Here is a 26,604-nt window from a genome sequence, read left to right as displayed (position 1 = left end):
TTGTATTGTCTTATTTAGTCCCCACAGCAACCCTGGGAGGTGGGTACTCCTATTACTTCTTCTACTTTTATGTAGGAGAAAATAAAGGCACAGAAAGTTGAACCAGTTGTTCAAGGTCAAACAGTGATTCTATGAAAGAGCAGGTCTCAGAATCCATACTTGCTAGCTCTGTGTTCTAGTGACTACTGATAAAGATGATCCTGTAAATTAAAATGTGAAGGAAAAATAGGGGAAGTGATATGTAAAATAAAGTATGGGCCATAAGAAAATAATATCATTTAATCCTCCTTTTAATATGAATCCAGATTCAAAACCCATCTGATAATTTGGGTATCAAAGTGGAGGAGTCAGGTAAGTTAAATTCTATACTGAAAAACAGTGCATTATTTGTTGTGCCTTAAGATCCATAGGTATCTTATAGCTCATGATACAGTGGTAACAATGTTTATTTAAATTAAACACAACGTCAAGAATGTCGCATATTAGACATAAGAACTACGGATATTTAAAAAAAAGCTGAGCTTTTTCTCTTACACAGCAATTGGCAAGTTTGGACCCTCATGACCATTTGGCTTCTCCAAGTGCTCACTACTATGCTAGGAAAGCCTGAATACTTGGCCCTGAGAGCCATGTAAGAAACAGGCCATCCAACAGAAGATTAATAATTGACTCACCTGAAAAACAGCCTAGCGCCAACACCTGGTTCAATCTCACTGCTGTATGTCCTCCTTGACTCCTCTCCTGAATCAGTGCTCCAAAGGGGACCATAAAAGAGGGAGGCTGGCAGAAGGAAGCTGGGTTGGGACCAAGCTGGCAATCCACTTTGGAGAATTGAATGCCCTGGCATCATCGGAGAAATTCATAATTTATCAGTGAAACAGTTCAAGGAAGTAATTAAACTTGGAGGACTTACCTACTTCTCTTGCTGACCCCCCAGCCCTGAAGTTAAAAGGGATACACCTCAAAAGAGAGCATTATAAAATGTGGAGTAGGGAAAACACATAAAATCAAGAGAAAGAGGAAGCAAAAATCTAGGTCTCTTTGCTCAGCATTTTCTTTGCCACCGGGAACTGGAGCAGCAGCCTGCTGATTCTCATACTGAAATGATTATGAGGACTCTCTTTCATTAGGAGTTTTAAGGGTCTAGGGAAATTCTTTTTTTTTTTCTCCCCAGGAAAAAAAAAGAAAGAAAGAAAGTTGTTTTATACAAGTTGCTTTGAAAATCATGCCCTTTCTAATACAAAAAATCATTTTCAGATTCCAAGATTCTTCTGATTAATTTCTAAAACACCACAGGCCTACTTGCCTCAGGAAAAAAATGGAAATTTAAAATGTTTTTTAAAAAGCATATTTATCCCATGGAATGGTCTTTGGCCCGATGCTGGGCCTGTGGAGAAACTTCGGATGGCTCACAATAATGCAGTAACTTCATTTTAATGAAACCTCTTTATCGGCCCTTTCTGTCACTGTCTTGAAGAACTGACAGGAGATCATAGACGACGTGATGAGCCTATCGTGCTTGCTGGCTTTTTGAAGGTCACTTTGTCCAAGCTCCGCACTTTATCCTGAAGAAATGGAGGTGACGCGATTTACCCAACAGCACGTAGCTAGTGAGTACAGAGCTGCTAACCCTGCCCTTCTGACTTGGAGCCCATGTATCATTTCCAGACATCCTCTTCGTCTGAATGGGAAAGCACATAGGATCCTATATGGAGCCAAAGCTTCATACAGTTACGATATATGCATATCTCTTGTTTGTTCAGTGACCAAGTAAGTCACTTATAATTTTCCAATAGTGTCAACAAGTGGCTAAAATGGTTGTAGGAAGAATCTGATATATTGAATTAATTGGGTAGAGCCCATAAGCTAAATACTAATATGTTACTTACTTGAAATATAGTCTATAGTACATCACTGCATTTGAAATAAAGTGTTTCTAAAACTTTCAGGTTTGACAACACTGCACAAAGTAGCATATAATGTCTCCTGAAGAATGTCTTTGCATGTTGGTACTATTTCAAGTTAGCAGCCAAATTAAAACACAAGAATTTCTGGAGGAATTTTTATCGAAAAGACAAACATGAATGAAATAGCACATACAAGCTGTCCAGCTCTAAGGACCTTTGGGCCTTTAATATTTTCTTTTTGGATGAAAAACTCATAATATCATAGAGAATGTTAAATATACGACTAAACAAAATGGTTCCATTTAAACCAAAGAATCACATGCCCGGAACTGTTATTTTTTTCTACTTGAAAAATGTAATTTATTGTATTTGTCAATAACCGAATAATATTTACTCATTTTAAAACATTTTGGTATCTAAAATTATGTTTAAAGATTTATTTATGTATTTTAGAGAGGAAGGTGGGGAGGGGCAGAAGGAAAGAATCTCTAGCAGACCCCCTGCTGAATGTGGAGCCCCATGTGGGGCTCAATCCCAGGACCCATCAGATCATAACCTGTGCCAAAACCAAGAGTCAGTCGTCCAACTGAGCCACCCAGGTACCCCCAAAGTTATGTTCAAGTTTGAAGGTTTAAGATTCAATATATTTTGGGGGAAATGGATAGGGTGAGATGGATCTTGGAGAAAATAAAGAAGCAGGATTAGTTTTAAAAACATCCGTGTTGAGTGATATTTTACATACCATAACATTCATCCATTGTAAATGGAAAATCCAATGATTTTCACTACATAGAGTTGTATAACCATATAAATATTTTGTTTTGAAACATTTCGATCAGTCCCAAAATATCTTTTCACGTCCAGCTTCATCACTAGGCAGGTAGGCAGGTGCTGACTTACTTTCTGAATTTATAAATTTGCCTTTTCTGGAGATTCCATTTAAATGGAATCCTTTACTGTGTAGTCTCTTGCGTTCACCTTCTATTATTTAGCATAATAATTGTGAAAATCATCCACACTGATGTATCAGCAGTTTGCTCCTATTTATAGCTGGGTGGAATTGCATTATGCTGCTATACCATATTTTGTTTATCCAGTCACCTGTAAGTAGAATGTAGGTTTATTCCTACTTTGGTCTATTACAAGGAAAGCTGTTATGAACCTTCATATGTAAATAGTTCTGTGGGCAAATGTAATGTCCCTCAGGTAGGTTCGTAGGAGTATATAGCAAACTTTTAAGGAAGTCCAATTTATCATTTTTCTTTTATTCAATTTCATCACTCACTACACTTCTGTTCAGACTATTTCTTCTTGAGTCAGTTTTAGCAATTTGTATGATCTACACTGTATTATTTGTTGACAAAACATGTGTGATTTTCCCTCCTAATTGTTTTAACTTATAGGTTTGGCAGAAATATCCACTCTTTCATATTTTACTTTGATTATTTGCTTTGCCTTCCCCTCTTTTTATTTCTTTGGAGACTCTAAGTAAGTTTTGTAATCTTCATGCCTGTTTTCCCATAACTCATTTTTGGTGTCACTGAATTTCTTATTTCCTTGCCTGTTTTCTATTTCATTGTTTTCTGCACAAATATTTATTGTTTTAATTATTCTGCTTTATTGGTCTTTTTTTCCCTTCAATTTTCACCATCAACAAACTAAACACTATTAATAGATTCATAACCTTTTTGCATAGAACATATGTATACACAGAAGACATCTTTGTAAAGAAATCAAACTAAAAATTTCATTGGAAACAAAAAATTAAGGCATATAATAAAAATTTAATAAAAATATGCATTAAATCATTGAATCATAGCAATTTAACTTTATGAGATTACTTAAAAAGCCACAAATTAATGCATAGCTCATGGATAGAAAGATTCTGTGTAGGGACATTCTCTTCAGATTCGTGGGCAAATCAGTCATTTTAGCCATAGCCCCATTTTCATAGATCTTGAAAAGCTGATTTAAAATTCTTTTGGAAGAATAAATGGCAAGGAAAAGCAATAAAGGGAAAAAAAATTAGAGGAAAATCAAGAATCTGACCAAACTAAGAATCAAGCTTTATAAAGCTATACTAAATGGAACAGTGCAGTATTCATCCAAACATAGACAAGCAATGAAGACGGCATGAAACTGGAAGAGAAACCCTCATCTTTATTGAGTGGTTATTGTGGGATAACATGTCACTGGGAAAAGATTTAACCATTCTATGGCTGCTATAATTGTAATCTATATTTTTAAAAAGTTGGAATTGACTACCTATCCCTCACTCTTCATTGGCATAAATTCCAAGTTGGTTCAAATCATTAATATAAAAAGCAATATTTAATCTATTAGAATAAAGTATTGGTAAAGATATTCCAGACCTTGGACTAGGAAAAGGCTTTCATTCACAGGACACAAAAATGCATAAAACAAAAGTAAACAAGTTGATGCATTCAACTATATTAAAAAGTAAAATTTCAGGATAACAAAAAAAACCTACTTAAAAAATAAAAATGACAAGCCACAGATTGAGGAAATTTACCTGACATATATGTGACTTAGAAGATTTAATACTCCAAATTTAATGCTGATGAAGATGAGTTAGCCAAACATTCCAACAAAAATTGAAGGGAAAAAATCAAGGACATTTCCCGGAATGGAAGCATGAATGTGCAACACCTAAAACAATACGTACCTAAACACCCTACTAATCAGAAATATTCAAAACGAAACATGGAAATACCAGTTCAAACCCATCATATTGAGAGGAAATGGACTCATTACAGTAGGTTTTGGCTTGGGTTGTGGGAAATATCAGAGAGCAGTTTGTTACAACCATGTTGAAGAACAAACTGTTACTTCTTCATTAATTTGCAACTGTAACAGGAACCCCTTTGTTTTATCCAGTCATCACAAATCATTGCTTCTTTGTCTTACAGGTATAAAAGCTGCCCTCCTTGGTCTCTCCTTTGAGTCTTATATTTTGGGGGTTCCTGTGCATACAAAATTAGTATTTTCTCCCATTATTCTGCTGTATGGTGATTTAGTTATTAGATGAGCCAAAAAATGTAGAAGGGAAGAGGGAATGGTTTTCTTCCCCTACGCAGCCATGTTCTATAACATTTGGTTATAGGAAAATTTTAAAACAATTTAAGAATAGCTGGCAAACTTCAAATTCTATAATTAGGATGGGCAAGTCTGTTTCTATTAGAATGTGTGCTGACAGGAAGAGTAATATTTGAATTCCCAAACCGACCAGACACCACACTGAGGTATGATCACATTAACTGTGGCCCTGTAGACCCACGGGGGCAGTCTTGAATACATATGGATGCCACAATGATGATACTAGCTTTGATGATTTTTCCTTTAAGATATATGTCTGCATCAAAGGAAGAAAAATCAGCAGAAGAATCTATATCTGACATCTAGAAAAAGGGGGAAAACAGAAGATCACTTCAGTCTTTTCATTTTAAATAAATCAATATGTTATAAATAGAAGTGGAATTCAGTGCTGGGAAGAGAAGGGCTAAGGAGCCACACACTTTTACTTTTATAAGATTTGAGAATGTCATCCTTGTTCAGTGAAATCTCTAGGAAAGTTTCGGTTTGCTTGTTTGTTTTCAAGTTGAAGTGAACATCTCCTTAAAGCACCTTCATCAGAAGAACTGAGAATATTTTCACAAACATGGCATTCCTTGCACTTCCACGTGCTGTATTGTGTTTGCTGAGTAAGAACATTCAAAAATGGTGGCACCCCAAATATATGTTCACATTCTAATCCCCAGAAACTGTGACTATTAACTTATATGGCAAAACATGTGATTCAGGTAGGGATTTTGAGAGGAGGAGCTTATCCTTGATTATCCAGGTGGGTCCTAAATCTAATAACAGGTGTCCTAAAAGAGTGAGGTGGAATGAAATTTGACACACAGAGAAGCCATGGGGCGACAGAGACCAAGATTGAAGCAAGGTGGCCACAAGCCAAGGAAACCAGCAGCCATCAGAAGCGAAAGAGGCAAGGAATGACTCCCACCCTCGAGCCTCTGTGACACCGTGATCTTGGACTTCCCGCCTCTAAAATTATGAGAGGGTAAGTTTTGTGGTTTTAAGTGGTCAAGTGTCTGGTAATTTGTTATGGCAGCCCCAGGAAGCTAGTAAAGAAGCCACAAGAAAGTAATATAATTCCTATATTAGCAAAAATAGTTGTTAGAATGCCCTGAGAGATTAAATAACTTACAAATATTCAGCAGTTTGGTTTCCAATATAAGTGCAAACACTAGAATTCTTGAAGACACAATTATGTTCTCTCTTCACATGGTGGAGAACAAATACATGAATTATTATTATTTTTTTTTTAGACTTTAACAAAAATCTTAAATCCATGTTCAGAATTGGGATTTGTGATATGTAATCATTTACACTCCTTTCCATGGAACAAAATATTTCCTTCAGACTTGTACAACATGCTTGGTAGAGTTAGTTGTCAATATGTTTTCTCAGCTTGTAAAATAATTAATGCGACTGGTAGAGAAACATCCTGTAACAAACCATACGGGGATACCTTTCCTTGCTGACTTCAGTTCTTGTGGGAGTGAAAGCCTTATGTTCAGATTCGTTTGTTATATTGTAGAAATTCTGCTGGGCTGAGCCTTCCTAATTTGTTATTCTATATAAGGACAGAAGGATTTTTTTTTTTTTTTCTAAGAGGAAGTGTAGAATGTGTTAAGTAAAACTTACAGGTAGTTTTGTAGGGGAAAGAAGTACATTTCTCAGGACATTTAAGATACTAAAAGAACACATATATGGTTCATAATTCCCTGACAAAGGATAGTAGTGTGTTTAGATTCTAGCTTCTTGTCATTTTTGCCACTTATTTTTCATTTTAATATGTACCTTTTTACATGTTCTTTTCGATGCTAAGGGGAAGATAACATCGTTCTAACAATTTTATATGTCCCTGGGAAAAGTACTCCCTATCACTTATCATTTTCAACCAGTTCATAATTTATTTAATCCCCTAATCTATTGGCTGTATCCTGGCACTAAGGAAGATACACAAGTATTGTAGATGTTTATATGGGTGGTTTTTGTTTTGTTTTGTTTTGCTCAATACTGTATTTGAAGCACCTTAGGACAGCACTTAGCTTAAAATAAATATTTGTGAAATTTCTGAAAGAATAACTTCATATGAGATTGTCTCAGTGATCTCAGTATCACTATCACATTTGTATAGGATATAAGTCATTGTAGATATCTGTATTATTTTATATATTTGGATATAAATGCACTAAACATATGCACTTGGGAAAGGGTAACAATTGGTAAGGCATAGGTCTTCCTCTAAACATAAATTTAGTTAAGAATATACTTTCCTCTAATATTTAGCTCAGTGATATCTGCTCTGTAATGAGGTATAAAGTGTAATACCAGCTATTACAAATATGACATTACATGTCATCAGTATCATCAGAAAAACTGTGCTGTTTATTTGTATTTAGGAGGAAGATTACAAGAATGGAATTTTTGTTTTGTTTTGTCTTGTTTGAGAAACACCATGACAATACAATTTATAATGGATATGCCAATATTGGTAAGCTATGCAGACTCTCCACAGAATATATTCTGATTTGCGTTTGTATTTGAGTATGTTTTTTTTAATCAGAAATGAAGAAGCAGATCTATGACCTGCTTGAAAGATCTATGCTGCCCACCTTTGTTTAGCACATGTAGGTTGAGATCAATTTTATTTACTTTAATTTTTAAAAGATTTTATTTATTTATTTATTTATTTATTTATTTGAGAGAGACAGAGAGAGACAGGAGTGTGCATGCAAGAAGGAAAGGGAGAGAGAGAATCCCAAGCAGACTCCATGCTGAGAGCAGAGGCCGACAGGGGGCTTGATCTCACAACCCTGACATCATGTCCTGAGCTGAAATCAAGAGTCAGAAGCTCACCAAACTGAACCACCCAAGGGGCCCAAGTTCATTCCATTTTAGACCAAGACACATTTGCCAGTTGTATGAAAAACATGGGGCTTTATATTGCCTCATGTTTGGGCTGATCCTTGACAATTTTCTAAGATTAATGCGTTAATTAAGAGCTCATCCTGAAAAATGTTAGTGCCAAATCTAACCATATGAATCCCTAATTCTTCAATTACCTTTCCCTTTGTTTTGTTACTAAACTTTCAGAACAACAGTACCTCTCGGCAACTGATTTAGGTACAAATTAAAATGGCAGTTGGATATTTGAGCAGGCGGCCAGAAAAAAGAAAGATAGTTTGGGAGAATTGGCTTGGTTGTTTGTACTTGTGTTGAGTGATTGGGAAGATTTGCTTTGCTTCTTATATGCTTATTGCAAAACTCTCCAGAATTAATAACATAAAATTAAAAATGTACTCGCATAGCACTTCACTGATGTTGGGTTCTGTGATAGATCCCTCAGAAGATGCACATGCAAGTACAGGCCATTCAAGCTTCAAGATGTTTTCAGACCAATAGCAAAAGAGAAAAAACCCAAATGTTTGCAACAAAACCAGGAAGAGGACAGGTATGATAATAGGAGCACAAGTAATGGGAGTGATATCTGAAACCATCTTTCTACCATGAATTGGATGAGAAAAGCCATTATGAAAAGTTTGCATTTGAAATTGACCTTAAAGAGAATCGTCAGGAGGGTTTTGTTTATTTGTTTGTTTTTGGTAAGAATGCTTAACATGAGCTCTACCTTCTTAATCAAAATTTAAGTGCACGGGACCATGTTGCTAACCACAGGAAAGACATCATGCTAAGTGGAATAAGTCCATTCAGAAGCCCACATACTGCATGAGTCCACTTATCTAAGGAATCTAAAATGGTCAAACTCACAGAAGCAGAGAGTGGAAGAGGGTTGCCAGGGGTTGCTGGGGGAGGAAGTGGGAAGTTGCTGTTCAACGGATATAAAGTTTCAGTTGTGCAAGATGAATAAGCTCTGGGGGTGGTCAGAATTTTGACAGTTACACTTGGAGAGTCTGACAGGGTACAGAAGGCATATAGGTTAGCATGAATAAAGGTACAGACGGGGGAAGTTTACAATTTATAAGGAAAGAGTAAGGAGTCCAGTTTGCTTTTAGCTCTTATTCCCATGCACAGATGAGAAAATTGGGTCAGAGTGAGTTTAGATAGTGTCTTAGTGCGGGCTGCTAGAACAAATTCCCATACATCGGGCAGCTTAAACAACAAACATTTATTTCCCACTGTTTCAGAGGATGGAAATCCAAGATCATGGCATCAGCAGATTCCGTGTCTGGTGAGAGCCCCACTTCCTGGTTCATAGATGGCCCTCTTCTAGCTGTAAGGTCACATAGTGGAAGGGGCTAAGGAATTCTGTGAGTCTTCTTCGGTAAGGGCACTAATCCCAAACATGAGGAACCCAACCTTAAGAGCCAATGACCCTCAAAAGCTCCAGCTGCCAAAACTGTCACCTTGGGAATCAGGACTTTAACATATGAATTTTGAGGGACACAAACTTTCAGACCATAGCAGGCACTAATCCCATCAGAAAGAGTCAACCCTCCTGACCTAATTACCTCTCGAAGGTCCCACTTTCAAATACCATCACACTGGGGACTAGGGTTTCAACATATGACTTGGGAAACCTGAACATGCGATCTGTAACAAATAGTTTCTCCATCTGGTGCCCGACAGAGATGGGTTTTTAAAAAAGCAGGTGGATGCCACACCATCGAGGGGCTTGGATATGCCAGAAGGAGAAATGTGTATGCAAAGTGCTCGATGGCGAAGTTCCATTTAAAGATTTGAAGGAGAAAATGGCAGGTTGTGTTTGTGTTTTAAAACAATGATCCTGGAGGTGGTATGAAAGATAGATTGAAGAGGAGGGAATGTGGAGCCAGCTTCCAGATAGAAGGACACCAATGGAATCTTGTGGAAATGTATGATTAGCTGGATAGGGCTGGAGGTAGAAAGTGTTGAACAGAGTGGCAGAGGAGGGGAAAATATCTTTCATTTGGATGAATTTAGGACCCATGGATTTAAATGTTTCATAAAATTTGAACTGATGTAGATACTCAATTCTCATAAACTCTCAATACCAGTTCTACTCTTTCCGGTGAATAGAAGGTTAAACACGTTAATATACACTTTTATATCTGTGATATTTTTTCAGACCTACTTTCCTCGAAGGCGGCTACAATACATTTATTTGCTATAATCTGAAATAGATTTTCTTCTTAAAACAGACCCTCAGCCAAGTGCTATGCCGATCGGATTGGCGTATTCAGAGCAAATAACATTCAGAACCGTGCAGTCCTAGTAGATGGAATATGAGCCGGATAGTGTGAACGATAATTTTATAATGAACACTGTCATGAGAAAGTACATTTGTGGTGAGGGGTTAATTATCCAATGAGGCACGCAAATTAGCCAAACCTCTGATATGGTAAATGTATAAGAGATAAATACTGTAATTGTAACTGTAAGTCAAAAAAGGGGAATGGATAAAAATAACATCCCAGACAGATGTAACATGAACTTTACTGATTTTTCTTCACATTGATTTCTTCCTGTAGTCTTCACAGTGCACTTATTTTATTGGACATGTTACTTTGCAAGTAGCATTTTACTGGAGATAAACACTCACTAGGAAATTGCCATTGGAAATGACTCAGGCGATTAACAAAATTGCATGAAAGGACTAAGCCATGCAAATGCAGATCTCAGCTAATCCCATAAAAGACACACGTGGAAAGATCAGGAGAGGTGAGAATATGTTATTTTGTATTCTGCCATTAGTGTTTTGCCTTCTTACCCTTTTATCTAGACATGTCTAGGAAGGAAATAAAATATTTCAGCGGCATAAACATAAAAAAACAGAAAGGAAAGAACATGAAGAATTACTCCAGTGTTAAGAAAAATACAATGATACGATGTAAATATAAAGGACACAGTATTCTCACAGCAACAGACAAGAGTAACATACTACTTAGATCAGGACAAAATTAGGAGAATTATTTCATTCTTAAAGAGTATTTTAATTGTGGTTATCCTAACTGCTAATGGGTAAAAAAAAAAAGGAAGTGATGCATTTATCAAAAAAATCTGTGAATAGAAAATGGCTACCGAAGGCAGCGTAAAGTTAAAGTCACATTTATTTTTCTTTTTAAACATCATCAGTTTTGAAAGTTGGCAGGCTTTATGCTAGAAGAAAAATATATTGAGTATCATAAGCCAGGCATTATAATAGCTATTTTTTAAAAAAGGAGTAAGACAAATAACCTGCTCATGGTGTGGAAGGGTATTTTAAATAAGGGCATCGTATATGTAGATTGCGATAAAATGTCATTTTCAAGTAATGATGAGAATTCAGGTATTTTCAGTGAGAGATATAATATGAGGATAAGCAGTTGTTATGACTTAGATCTTGGCCAAAACTATTAAAGTTGAAATAGTTACTTCACAAGATCAGTGAAGGGGCCAAATGAGATGAACTCTCTAAGGCCTTAGTCCAGAGCCCATGGGCAATCCTTGGGTTCTGGGTTCCAGAAGTTCTAAGCCCCAGATGCAATTCTCTACCTGAGCCCCACCCTGATCGCTGCATACAGCAAGTCCGCATAGAACTGTGGGGGAGTTAATGCCATGGAAGGGCGGTGTCCGGCCATCAAGGAATAGTGTCCCACCCTCGCTTCCTCTTGCAGACGCTCTCAGACGCATTCTGTGTGCATTCCAGAAGGCAGGGCAAAGGGGAGCTTCTATTGCACGCTGTAGCAGGCTGGGTAATGCGCCATTATATTGGCTTTCTCCCTTCCCTGTCTCCATCTCTCACTCCCAGGCCCTCCCCTCCTGGGATCTCATTTCAAATAAACTACCTGGCCACAGGCCCATGTCTCAAGGTCCATCTCCAGGGAAACCCAAAGGAACATCCTCACGCGTAACAGGCCGGCGAATGACAGATTCCTTTTTTGCTTGTTCTAACGCATTTAAACTCTCTCCATTGCCTACCAAAGTAAGTGCAATTTTCTCTTTCTGGCAATTAAGGTCATCCACAAAATGGCCACCAATTTTTTGTATAACATGATGATACACTGTTTCTCTACGGGGACATTACTCAGCCTCGGACTGTTTCTCTAATGCAGTTCATGTTTCACACGCTTGTGCTTTTCTACATAATCTCTCAGCTGGTTAGAATGCTCTTAATCCCATTTTGCACATCAAAATTTTATAGAGTCTTTAAGATTCTCATCAAATACTATCACCTCCATAAAGCCTTTCAAAATCTTTCCTACCGAACATTCCTTTTCCAATGGGGTTTGGTGGAATCCCAAGACTCCTTTATCTGTACCCTCTTATTTCCCTTTCAGTTCAATAAGAAGCCAGGATATACTTGTTTTCTAAACTCGACTGAATTTTTAGCTGCATAAGCACCAGGTTGAATCCTAATGTTTTCATATGTTTTACTGGGCCTGACACCCTAACACAGTGTAGATATGTGTGTATAAGTGTGTATCCCCCCTAGAGCTACGTATTATATGGATATACTTATATGTAAAGGAGTTACTCTAACATTATTCTTTGGATATAAAGGTTATATAAGCTAATTGCAGAAAATTAAAGTAAACAAGTAAACATTTCCCCAAATCTCACTGGCCAGAGAAAACTGTTACTATTTTACGGCTCAGTACTTTTAGGTTATTTAATTAATGATCATAATGATCATATTACTTTACCATCTGTTAGTAAAACTAATAGTGATCACGTTATACATAATAAATCTTAAAAATGTAAATAAAACAAGCCACAATATCAAGCCTGTTAATATTTGATACATTCCAGACAGGAAAATATAGGGGAAAAGGCTGGTTTTTTTGTTTTGTTTTGTTTTGTTTTGTTTTAATAGGAATGAAATACAACATTCATCCTCATCAGTTTGGGGATGGGTATCTCTGCTTATTTACGAAATCCATTTTTTATTATAATTCACCTGCTCTTTCTATATCTTACTTTGTAACTATGTTCATTTTCCCTCATTACATAGGTATAGTTTTACCTAGTCTGTGTTCTCAGCTCCGAGACTCATTTTTGGCTCTCTATAATATTAGATAAAAGTGATGAGCGGAGGGGCGCCTGGGTGGCTCAGTCGGTTAAGTATCTGACTTCAGCTCAGGACATGATCTCAGGGTCCTGGGATGCAGTCCCGAGTTGGGCTCCCTGCTCAGCCGGGGTCTGCTTCTCCCTCTCCTTCTGCCCTTTCCTCTGCTCATGCTCATGTACGCCCTCTCTCTCTCTCTCTCTCTCAAATAAAAAAAAATCCTAAAAAAAAAAGTGATGAGGGTAAACAACATCCCTCCCCCCACCTTACCATGAAGGAAAAGTATTGAATCTCCATCACTAGTCATGTTAGTTGTAGGGTTTTATTCCTAGGTACCTTTTCTCAAGTAAGAAGTTCTTTTTATTCTTATTTGATGAGAATTTTTAATCAAAAGTGGATGTCAAAGTTTCTCAAATGCTTTTTCTAGATGTACTAGAAGTGATTATATAACTTTCACTTTAAAACACAGTGAATTACATTGATTGATTCACAAACAAGGAATAAATCCTACATGGTTATGAAGTATGATTCTTTTTATAAATTGGTAGGTTAGATTTGCTAAAATTTCATTTAGAATACTTACATTTACCTCAAAGGTGATGCATAATGTATTTTGCAGTATTGAAGTTTCTTTTCTTTTCCTGTCATGTATGTGCACCTGTGTGCATGCCTATGTGTGTGTGTAATTAGTGTTGTATCTTAAATATTGCCAGGTAGTGACATTAATATTATCAAACACTGCGAAACGTAAATATTTGCTCGAATTCTCCAGTAAGCTCATGTGGTTGTGAAGCTTCCTTTGTGTCCAAGTATATAACTAAAAATTTACTTTTAAAATTAATAGAAGGTTTTTCAGGTTTTCATCTTCCTTGTGATTGAATATTAGTTTTGTTTCGAGTAATTTGCCCAGTTTAAACCATTGTGCTCATCGCCATAAATTATTCATAATATACACTTGTTATCTTTCTAAAATCTAGCATCTGTTGTGATACACCTTTCTCATTTCTGATGTTGTTATCTTTTTTTCCTTCCTCCTTTTCTTGATCTCTCTAGGAAGCGAATGTTCTTTGACCTCTCCTCCTACAGTCATTGTTTCTTCTCTTAGTTTGTCCTTCTTTGCCTAGTAGAGTTTTTAGGTGAAAGCTGAAATAATTAATTTAGGACATTTTTTTCATAGACATTTCTTATATAGCCATTTATTGTTTTACATTTCTTCCTAGTGTTTTCATTTTCATTCTGTTCAAAATAGTTTGTTATTGAATTTTGATACTTCTTTGATCCATGTGTTATTTAGATGTATATGAAGTTTCTGAATATTTGAGAATTTTCCCAATATTTTTCTATTAATTGATTTCTAATCTAATTTTACTGTGGCCAAAAAACATACTTGGTGTGGTTTGGATCCTGTCAAATGTATGTGACTTGTTTTACGATCCTGAAGACAATTTACCTTGATAAATATCCTATGTGTTCTTACAACAACTGCATCTTCTGCTGTTATTGGGTGGAACATGGTATAAGTTTCAATCAGATCAAGTTGGCTGTGCTGTTCAAACCTTCTACATCCTTAGTGATTTCATGTCTGTTCGTTCTATCCGTCCTTGAGAGATGAGTATTGCAATCTCTGACGGGAAATATCTATATGCTTATTTCTCCTTGGCGTTCTAGTCATTTTTAGATCATGTGTTCTGAAGCTTTGTTGCTAGATGAGATGTATAATTGTTTATGATCATTAAGTCCCCTTAATTAATAGCACCTTTATTATACGAAATGACATTGTTTATCTCAGGTGATTTTTTTAAAAAAAATTTTATCTATTTATTTGAGAGAGAGAGAGAGAGAGAGAGCCAGTGCAGGACCTGGGAGGAGGACCAGAGGAGAGGGACAGGCGGATACCCCACCGCTGATCAGGGAGCCCAACCCAGGGCTGGATCCCAGGACCATGACATCCTGAGCCCAAAGGCAGACACTTAACCGACTGAAGGCACCCAGGTGTCCCTTGTCTGGTGATACTTGTTACTCTGAAATATAATTTATTTGATAGCGATAAAGCCACTCCCGCTTTCTTTTCGAAATAAACTTTTTATTTTGAGATAATTTCAGATTGAGAGGAAAATTGCAAAGAAAGTTCCATCAGTTTCCACATACACATCGGTTGGTTTTCCCTTTTGTTAACCATCTTAAATAACCGTGGTATATTTGTCAAAATTCACACTTTCCCAGGATACATTCTCCTCCATGTTTGCCTTTGATTGGAGAATAGCTAGAAACAAGCAAGGATCTGAGTGCTAACGATCCTGCTGCCCGTGCTGAGGTACTCCTCCTCCGAGGCCCTCTGTGTAGACAGAGCTAGGAAGTGTGTACGAATTATTACGTTTATGTCTGTCTGTCTGTCTCTCCGTTAAACTCCACGGGGTTCATCCTTCCTTCCCGTTTTCAGCCGCTTCTGCCGATCACCATCCATACACGTATTTCTGACCGCAGAATTCATGTAAGGCAGTTTCAAAATTGTTTACTCATACATGAGAAACAACTTTACAAACTGCAGACTTTTAAAAAAAATTATCGCTCACGTGGTATAGATTTTTCCCCATCATGTTTCACGTAATTTTAGTGGTTGCTTTAGGACTTAAAATACACCTAGTTGCCTTATCACAGTCTGCCTTTAAGCAACATTATAGCTCTTCTGCACAGTAAAAGGACCTTAGAAGGGTGTACTTTGAGTGAGCCCCCCTCTGACTTGTGCGCTACTGTGATGCATGTCAATTTCACATGCGTTATTGTGACTACTTTTGCTTAATCCCTCAATTCTGTTTTACAGATGTTTAAAAGAGAAATCAGATGTATTTCCCCATGTAGTTGCAGTTTTGGTGCTCTTTTTCCCTTTTGCATTCCTGTTTCCACCTGGTATCAGTTTCCTTCCACCCGAGCAAATGTCTTTAACAGTTCCCATAGCGTGAGTCTGCTGCTGCTGAATTTTTTCAGCTTTTGTATGTCTGAAAGAGCCTCTACTTCATCTTCGTTTTTGGCAAATGTTATTTCTGGACATAGAATTCTACCTGGACACTTTTCCCCAGAGTTTTAAAAATGCTGTGATAGTGTTTTCTTGCTCTCGTTTTCATATTTTTTCCTAACAACAAAAAAATCTACCGTGATCCTTATCTTTTCCTCTTTATGTGACCTGTATTTTTCCCCCTTTGGTTGTCTTCAATATTCTTTTCTAACACTGGTTTTGAGCAATGTAATTATGTTATGACTTGCTGTGGTTTCCTCCATGATTCTTACCCATGGAGTTCCTTGAACTTATTGAAATTATCAGTTTATGGTTTTATCACATTTGGGAAAATGTTGACCATTGTTCTTCAAATATTTTTCTGCCACCCCCTTGGAGATGCTAATTACATATATTCTATCACTTGAAGCTGTCCCACAGTTCACTGATGCTCTATTCAATTTCAATTATTCTTTTTTCTGTCTGTCATTTCCTTGGGTAGCTCCTTTTGCTATGTCTTCATGTTCTCTAACCTTTCCCTGTATCTCGTCTTCTTCAATTCATACAACATGTTTTATTTATTTCTTTATTTCTTGTTTGTGTTTATCTCAAACACTGTTAATATCATGAATGTATGAACAGCACACACCTTCATAAATTCCTTCATTTAATACCCGATTGCAAATTGTGAAGTGGTGGTAGAATAAAAGGTAAACTAAGATGATTTCAATCAGTCAGAGTCCTAACTAAGCCAGAGTCCTAACTAAGGTATTGTCCTGAGGAGCTAGGGTGCTAAGTAATTGTCAACACAAAAGTTCTGGAACTCTGTGCCAGTGCTGTTAAAGCCAAAGTTGGTATAAATGCTTCTACCCTTTGATTTCCAACATCCTATAGTGGTTACATAAACAACAAAAAAATTGATACAAAACACAGAGTTGGATAAAAATAAACATGTTTACTAACAACTAATATTCATAAAGTAAATTATGGTGGATAAGAAATTTATGAAAATAACGTCCATCCAATAACGTGCTTAGACTAGAATTTAATCTTGTCTGTCATTTTCCCTGTCACCTTCATCTTTCTCTCCTGGAGAAGCCTCTGGGTGAACTCAACCGTTAACATTTCTTCAGGGATAACCAAGTACAGTATTGACTGCTGCTAATGGAAACTACCCTGTAATGTGTCCGGTAAGTGTCTGAATGAGCCTCTCAGTCAATTGCAGCAATTCCAGCATATTTTGCCTAGCAACTTTGTTCCTTTCTTCTCTGCAGGAATCATTCACCCTGTGAATATTCTGCATAATTTTTTATGCTTTCCCAGGACACGTTCTCTGCCATTTTTCAACCTTTTTTTTTCTCCTGTAATCTCTGAAGAATTTTTTAAAAATCCAATTTATAAACTAAACTCAATGTCCATGTTCCTTTGACCTTCCACTTCTTTTCATCATGTGCACACACTCCTCTTGTGACAAAATTTCAAGAAAAATTTGGGTATATACCCATAATCCCCATTTCCTAAACTGCAGTTTGGTCCCCATTCAAAACCACTATACTTTTACTCCCACTGTTATTTAGAAAATCTTCTTGGGGGGTACCTGGGTGGCTCAGTTGTTAAACATCTGCCTTCGGCTCAGGGTGTGATCCCAAGGACCTGGGATAGAGCCCCACATCAGGCTCCTCCGTTGGGAGCCTGCTTCATCTTCTCCCACTCCCCCTTCTTGTGTTCCTTCTCTCGCTGGCTGGCTCCTTCTCTGTCAAATAAATAAATAAAATCTTTAAAAAAAAGAAAAAGAAAATATTCTTGGCATCACCACTGATCATCATAGTCGAGTCTTTACATACTCTAAAATGTTAAGCTCATCTTTTTTACTCCTTCCTATTAAAAAAGTATTTTTTTGAGAGAGAGAGAGACAGAGACAGAGTATGGGGGAGGGGAGGGGCAGAGGGAGAGGGAGAGAGAGGACACTGAGCAGACTCCCCATTGAGCATGGATCCTGATGTGAAGCTTGATCCCACAACCCTGAGATCACCACTTGAGCCGAAATCAAGAGCTGGACACTCAACTGACTGGGTCACCCAGGCACCGTTAAAAAAAGTATTCTTATGGCAGAACATTTTCCTGGTAGGTACTTAGATCGGTAGGTTTTCCTGGTAGATGGCTAGAACAGTTTCTCCTGGCTAGGAGTAAGAACCCCATAAAAGTAAGAAAATAAGTTCAATATGCTACACATATATTTTGTTATCTTGCCTGTATATTTGTTTGAACTTGAAATTGAAATAGTTCAGGTGCATCCTCTTTGGTTGGCATACACCACCTGGATCTCACAAACAAACATAGGTAAATAGGAGAATGAGGAATATTTGAGTTTTCAAACATATACCTGTTCACTCATTAGCCTTCACATAATGAGAACTTTTTCCAAAAACATTCTTCTAATGCCAACCCACTGTTACATGTAGAGCGAAAAAATTGTGACAGAACTTTTACCCTGGGAGATGTGTGGGCATGAACTGAGCACATGATCTGGTAGGCCACACCTTACACATTCATTCAAATTGAAGGCAGTTTGGGGATGGTGTGCCACAACGGTTTGAAACAGGACAAAGGGAATATGCACCATCTGCTGTGGACTCAATGTTTTTGTTCCCCAAGAAGTCTTATATTGAAATTCACCAAATTCATCTGCTGAAATTCACATGTTAAATTTCACATGCTGATCATCGAACTTTACATCGGAAACCAGGGATGTACTGTATGGTGACTAACATAATAAAAAAAAAAAACATTAAAAAAATTTTTCACATGCTGAAATTCCAATATGAAAACATCAGAAGGTGAGGCCCTTGGGAGGTGATTAGGTTTGAGAGTGAAGCCCTTGTGAACTGGGTTAGTGCCTTTGTAAGAAGAGACATTGGAGAGAGGCTCTTGCTCTGTCTCCTCCACATGAGGCTACCATGAGCAGATGACCATTTGCAAACCAGAAAGAGAGCTCTCACCAGAAGCCAAACTCTGCCAGACCTTGATCTCAAGAATTCCCAGCCTCCATAAGTGTGAGAATAAATTTCTGTTGTTTAAGCCACCTAGCCTATGGCAGTTTGTTAGAACAGCTCAACCTAAGACAGCACTGGATACAAAATACCCTAAGACTGAGTATTCTCTATGTGCTTTGATTTCAGGGTAAAGAACAGTCTGGTACTAGTGCCCTAAGAGATTGAAAGAGGTGGAATTGGAGCCAGGTGATGGTATTTGCAATGATTAATCATGGAAAAGGAGAGTTTTATTGGAGCTAAGGCAGCCTGGAGAAACATACTCCCTAGCAAAAGGCAGAGCAAACGCTGGTGGTGCTACTGACAAAGGGTTCTAGAGTTAAGAAGCTTCATGTGAATTTCACTTCCTGGCTCACAGGCAGTGGATTTGGTATCAGGTTGACACGGAAAGCAGAGGTCTGATGAGACTTTCAGGTTACAAATATTTTTCTTTTATACGAATTTTGATTAAAAATGATGCTATTTGATTTTCATGGAATAAATTGCATTTTGAAATGATTTAGAGATATTTTAAAAGTGTTTAATAATGGTGAAAAACACATACAAATTATTATAGCAAAGGGAAGTCCTTATGGAATGTGTTACATAAGATTGTATTTTGCTTGCTCTTGGCAATGTGTTTGGAAAAGATCACTACTCTTGTTAATCCCCAAATAACATGCAGAAAATTGAAACCAGGGTGGGAATGACATTCTTAGATGTAAATATGCTCTGTAGGAAAGTAAGAAGGTTAATGTCTTATTTTCCAAATCTGTTGGCCCCAAGATGATGAGCAACAGCAGATGGTTGGATCCAATTATACACAATTATCAACATATCCCTAGTATTTAATCCAGGACATTCCAATGAGACCTTTGAAAGATTTAAGTAGCAACCTCCAGGAATCCAAGGGAACCTGTAGGTGGGATGTGGTAGGATGTTTTCTAGTAAGTGGTAATTGTCACATATACTGTACTTAAAAATGGGATGCATAGAGCAGACCCAGCCGTGGAGGGTTCTCAGGCTCCTGAGAATCACATGGGAGACTCCACTCCCAGATCCCTTGCTAAACATCTCCAGTTGAAGGAGGGCAGTGTGGCTGTGACCTTTAGGTCACTCCGTGTTTTCTCCAGCCATAAGTAGGTGTAGAGCGGCTCCTACATATCTGCCATCAAGGGCTGAACCCCTGATTGCCTCCCAAAGGACTGTCTTAAAATCCACCTGCTTCTCTCTGGCTCTCCTTATACCTCTCTGACTGCCCTCCTTCAGTTTCCTAGTACCTCCTCAGCTAGATTTCTTAATTAAAACAGAAAAATTCTCTAGATTTGGTTCCTAGAGAGTTCATAGCCTCATGCTCTTGCACGTGGTGACTGCTCCATGAATATTAAATAAAAACATGAAAAATAATTTCATTTATATCAATCTTGATTAGTGGAAAGTAATTTTCCTTTAAGAAATATGTGGAGGAAAGTCATACACATTTAGATAGAAACAGAAACTCTTAAAACCTGAGAAAATTTCAAATTTAGACCAATAGAGCCTATGAAATAGTAGGTGACATATGTGACAGTCAAGTCATAGGTATAAAATAATTTAATGGGTGAAATACCTTAGGTAAATATCTCAGTTAAATGACAGGTGAATTCATAAGTTAATATGAGTTAATAAAAGGAAGTACATCAAATACACTGTCCTTATTATGTGAGTTCTCTAACATGCATTTTCCCCTGAGGACTATTAAATGGCAAATTTTGACAATTTCAGGGAAAATTAAATATGAAGGTAGCCTTTGCTCAGAGGAATATTTAACATTTTGTAGAGACAATGATTAAAAACCCAGCTTCTAAGATATGTAAACACACACACACATACAATACACACACAAACATGTTTTGATATCACACAGGGAGAGATACCTTCAGTGCAACACAAAATTTAGAAAAAACTTTATTGTTTATTTTATCAATCAAAAAATGTCAAAACAGAAATAACATATTTGGAAAGAAAAAGAAGTGTTCATGTTACCAAAGAACAATGTATTTTGTTCCTAGGTCCAAGAGGTAGTGACAGTAGAGACTGTCCCAACCCAACATTCCTGGAGGAGTGACTGAACCAATTTCTGCATGCCCTGTAGGGTCCTGTTAATCCAAAACAGTGACACTGTGACCTGTGATGAAGCCAGCAGTCTCTGATAGCAGTTATCGTATTATCCAGACTCGTAAGTAATAATGCCTGAGTTCAGAGCCAGTGGAGAAGAGAACCTGTAAATCTAATAACCACTTGTGGATTCCAGGACACATAACAGGAATAGGAACTGAGAGAAAGATCAATTGGACTCCTTGCCAGTCTGATGCCTGGGAGCTCAGACATTGAATACTTCCATCAGCGGGCATGGGCAGCATTGGCTCCATTACCCATACTGTGTGCTTTAGCATTCTAACCACAAAGTACTTAGCCGGCTGCCTTTGTGCCAGGTGATGTGCAAGGAGCAGGGATGCAAAGATGATTTTCCCGGTTTTTGTTGGTGAAGACAACCAGGGAAAGCAGAAAGTGCAACACTGGGTATTGGCAAATGATGACCTTTTATCAGCCAAATGAGCACAATGCTTAAAAAAAAATACAGCTAGCTGGTAAGATTTTACTGTCAACCATTTATTTTATTTTGAAATTTATATGTAGCTTAAGATGAAGTCATGCTTGCTCTTTCTATAGACTCTTTAAAAGGAGGTTAGAATTTCTGGTGTACTCACTAAGGCATACTAGCACTTAATTTAGCTTAAATAATTTATAGCAGACAATGAATATGTTGGGAGAAAAAAAATACCAATACCTTGAATATTTCCAACCTAGCTCTAATAACACAATAGTGTCATTGCATCTGACACATATATTCACTTATTCCAAAATTATTTAATTGAAAAAAATGGCTATCAATTTCCAAACACAGTAAAAGGCTCTGAGAAGGCTTGAATGAAAACTCCAGTTGAGTGAAACTTACATTTAATGTTGGGGGAAGGGAAGCTGATGAACAAATAAATATACACTGTGCTATAAATAAAGGAATAAATGCAATAAATAAACTTTTTTCCTTGTATAGTGACAAATCTTTCATTAAGCATATACATTGTTCGTATGTAGTAGTGGTGATCAGTGATACGAAAGACTATTGCAGAAATTCAGGAGGATGTAGAACAACTTCTTACTGGTTTTTTATGTTAAAACTGTAAAAGTAATACGTTTCTAATATTGGTAAGTTGAAAAATTAACTACTTTAAGTGATAAACCTCAGTAGGTGTTTAAATACAAGTCATGAGTTAGGGGAGAATTGTAGAAAGTGGCCTCAACATTTTCTATCTTAAATCTCAGTGTAGATGTAGGGTGTATAATGTACAAAGTTCCAGAAAAAAATGTAGTTCGAAATGTCAACAAAGATTCAAGTTGCTCTTCAATTATAAAGGCACTGGACAAAGAGTTTCCAGGTAAAATGTTAGGGATACCATTCATCTGTCCTTTTGTAGACTACTCAGAATGAAGTATGAAATGTAAAGAAAAATGGACCAATTTGTATCATGCTTTATATACTTTATCATGCTTTATCTATTTCTGAGGAGTCTACAACCTCCGAAACATGAAAATCTGTGATAGAGATTACCAGGATAAAGATGACCCTATTAAAATAATTTAGTTTCTTGATTTTTTATGGCATCTTAATAAAGTGGGGTTTTGTTTTTGTTTTTGTCTTATATACAGAACAAAATTATTTGGCCAGGGATTTATCATAGTATTTTATTATCATGCATCTGTTCTGTACCCTAATTATCTTGCACTTTTTAAAAATACATTTACGTGACTGACTATAACCTCCTGAAGCAGCACATAGCTAAGAAAATTAACGTACAAGTAAAAATAATTTGAGACTCTAAAGCTAATATCCCATAGCATTACATACCTGGACTGGGTGTAGAATGTATCTTTTCCACTCCTTGCTAAATAAAGTCTGTAAATTCAGTTTGTTCACACACACACACACACACACACACACACACACACACCTACATGGTGAGAAATGTAATTCCACAGCTTACAATTTTTACTTGGTCACAAGACTACATTTAGAAGTTTCAGTTACTGGTAGTTAAAGTATGCATGTCATCATTTGGGGCACGTATATTTTATTTCTATCCCAATTTTCATGTAAAAGTTAGATTTTTGCCTTCAAATTGAGCCCACTTATATATCATAATATATTTAAATGGCTGAATTCAAATAGCATTGACCTGTTCATAGACATCTCAGTATTATAAAGCAAAACCAAAAGAAAAAAAAAAAACAGGAAAGAACAGGGCTCATGATTTGGCTATAATTGCTTATCACACGAAAGGAGTATAGGAAGGGATTGTCGGCAGAAAACCATGCTTGCGAAGTGCCTGTTATCCAGCCTCTAGCCATATGAGGACACTAAACGAAATTTTATTCTCATATAAACCACCTGATTGATTCATCACATTATATATTCTAAAAGAATAATTTAAATGAAAAGATGCTGTCCAAACTGATTTTGGTATTATTATCAAATTCATCCTCCATACCAGGACTTAAATAGAAAATAACAATTAGAAATGGATTGGTCAAGAATTGTGGTAAATCACACTGACGCCCTTCTTTCTGTAAGAATCTCCTGCAGAGCTGTTCCCTAAATGCACGGTACTATTTGTAGTGTTTGAGAATGGCTAACATGTCAACCCTGGTCCACATAAACCACAGGCTTCCAAGAGAAGTGGACATATGCACAAGCAACTATTTTACCATAGCGTTGACTCACACACACACACACACACACACACACACACACAGACACACACAGACATGCATGCAGACATATAGGTATATGTATAACTGCATGAATCTCTTATTTTAAAATTTTACATGTAAGTTGGTAGTTACATATATATGTATAAATAACTATAAACACCAGGACAAATATAAGGATGAAAATTTTTATCTTCTGTCGTACTAGGCCTTCTATCTCATCATCTGGCACAGCTGGGATCTAACTGTAGTTATGACTCTGGGGTCAGTGGGCACTGGGTAGATCTTGAAGAATTTTAGCACCTCCTCCCAAAACTACAGACCACACATGAAAGGTCATGGGAGAGTGAATACTCTGACTTCATTTTCTTTTTGCCTTCTTCTGTCAGTGCTTCACTTTTGTCTGAAGCTGAATGGAAGCGTGTGGAATAAAGCTCACTGATCTCCTCTGTAGCAGTAAACATGCAGGAGTACAAAGCATGGTGGAAAGCGTTGAGAGCCGATCAGGACAGACAGTTGAAAGACATCCAGAAAAGAGACTAGAATGGAATGATGATGTTATTCTGTATCGTTGTTGACATTGCTTCCCTGGGGGCGGTCACTCCTGAGGGAGTTCCACCGGGCAAGTGTTCACTGGCTTTGCTGGCTGTCATTCCTCTGTCCTTACCCCAGGTTTGGGTTGGGGATGCCATTTTCTGTTTTCAGAAATTGCTTAGTGTCATTCTGGCAAAATATTCACCCATGACTTTTTTCTTTTTCTTTTTCTTTTCCTTTTTCTTTCCTTTCCTTTCCTTTTTTTTTTTTTTTTTTTTGAGATTTACTTACTTATTTGAGAGAGAGAGAGACTGTGTGAGCAGGGGGAGTGGCGGGATGCAGAAGGAGAGAGAGAATCTTCAGCCAGACTCCCTGTTGAGCACAGAGCCCCATGCGGAGCTCAGTCTCACAAGCCTGAGATCATGACCTGAGTGGAAACCAAGAGTCCAGGCTTAAGGGACTGAGCCACCCAGGCACTCCTCACTCATGACTTTCTTATAACGACAGTTGTCATATTTTTGTTGGGGGTAAATCATGTCTTTTCTCTTTTACTGCTTGGCTTGCCTTCAGTACTATTTTTAGTTTTTCTGTGATTAAATAGGTCACAAAGTAAACCATTTCTCAATACTTTTATGCTGTGACCACACATTTTTCCCAGCTGCCCAGCCATGGTCATCTCATAACCCTCTAAATTTGTGGTAAGAAGAGGGGTTCCCTCTGGAAGCTATCAAAATTGTTTTGCTAACAAAACCAGGTTTTGCCTGCTTTGCATGGCCAGTGGTCCCATGTAGATTCAACGTAAACAGTTTTCTCAGTTAGGATGTAAAAACTTTAATTAGTTCCCCATAGTGCCCAATCCACAAAAAAGGGAGTAGTTTACTAACCCATAGATTCCTGTTTTCATCACTTATTAGCCTGCAATTTACTCAGAAAAGACTGCATTAAGACAGAAAATAAATGAAAGCATGCTCACTGTGAAGACGTGGGAAAAGCACTAACAATTGTCTGCAGGGTCCCTAACTTGCAGAAAATAGTCATACATTATGAATTAATAACACATAAGAAAAACTGGGCTAAGAAAAAAGTCAGTATAAAAAAACAGACCTTCATCTCAATTTAGTGCCACGTAACATAAATTGTACACGTAAGTAATTTTAGAATAACGAAACTTAGAATATGCACAGTAACTTTTACATGGAAAATTATCACAATCTGTTAATGCTGATGCCTACTGCAAATGACTAGGTATTCTAACTTTAATGTGATCCTTTCCAAAACTGTTCAGAGTTCTAGCTGATTCTAAGAAAATACTCCTTCCTAAATTCTTACTCAAGTTTTATCAGCAAAAATTCATAATATAGGTTTCAAGGTAACATTAAAAAACAAGAGATTATATGACTAAGATAAAATGGACCTATATCATTACAATCAATGAAGCTAGCATAAAAATTGGATTTGGTTATAGATGTTTTAAATAAATTCTAAGACATTTATTTATAACTATATCACTTTGAGGGGCGCCTGGGTGGCACAGCGGTTAAGCGTCTGCCTTCGGCTCAGGGCGTGATCCCGGCGTTCTGGGATCGAGCCCCACATCAGGCTCCTCTGCTGAGAGCCTGCTTCTTCCTCTCCCACTCCCCCTGCTTGTGTTCCCTCTCTTGCTGGCTGTCTCTATCTCTGTCGAATAAATAAATAAAATCTTTTAAAAAAAAATAAAATAAAACTATATCACTTTGAAAGTATTTTTAAATCTAAAGTGACATCCCAGGGTACCAAGCAGCACATTCATTGAGAGATAAAACGATTACTCTGAGTCCAGTAACTTGGAACAAAGAGAGGCCGGAAGGGGCTGCACCATTAGGCACTGCCAAGAGTGAGGCGGGGGACTCTTGGTTTTATTATCATCATAGAATATAAAGTATGTGAAACAAGGAAAAAGAACTCAAGAAAGCACACATGAGGGGCAGCAAGGAACTGTGTGCGTGACTATCGGCATGGGTCCTAGGGAGGCATTCATAAGGGGACTGCAGGAGATATGAGAGGTGACCTCAGTAGGCCTGACTGTCTTATCCACCATCATTGCTGTTTTCAGCATGTACTGTTTTCAGTATGAATGATGGGGGAAGGGTTGGCTTTTGCCATGTGCATACAGCTTTCACCATATATGCAAGCTCCTGTTCTTATTGTTTCTTTTACCAGTTGAAGTCTTGTCTCTTACACCAGGGCACCTGGGTGGCTCAGTCGATTGAGAGACTG

This window comes from Ursus maritimus, unplaced genomic scaffold (genome assembly GCF_017311325.1).
Source record: "Ursus maritimus isolate PB19 unplaced genomic scaffold, ASM1731132v1 scaffold_18, whole genome shotgun sequence".
In the NCBI taxonomy this organism is placed as follows: Eukaryota; Metazoa; Chordata; class Mammalia; order Carnivora; family Ursidae; genus Ursus; species Ursus maritimus.
Note: the sequence above shows the minus strand (reverse complement) of the source record.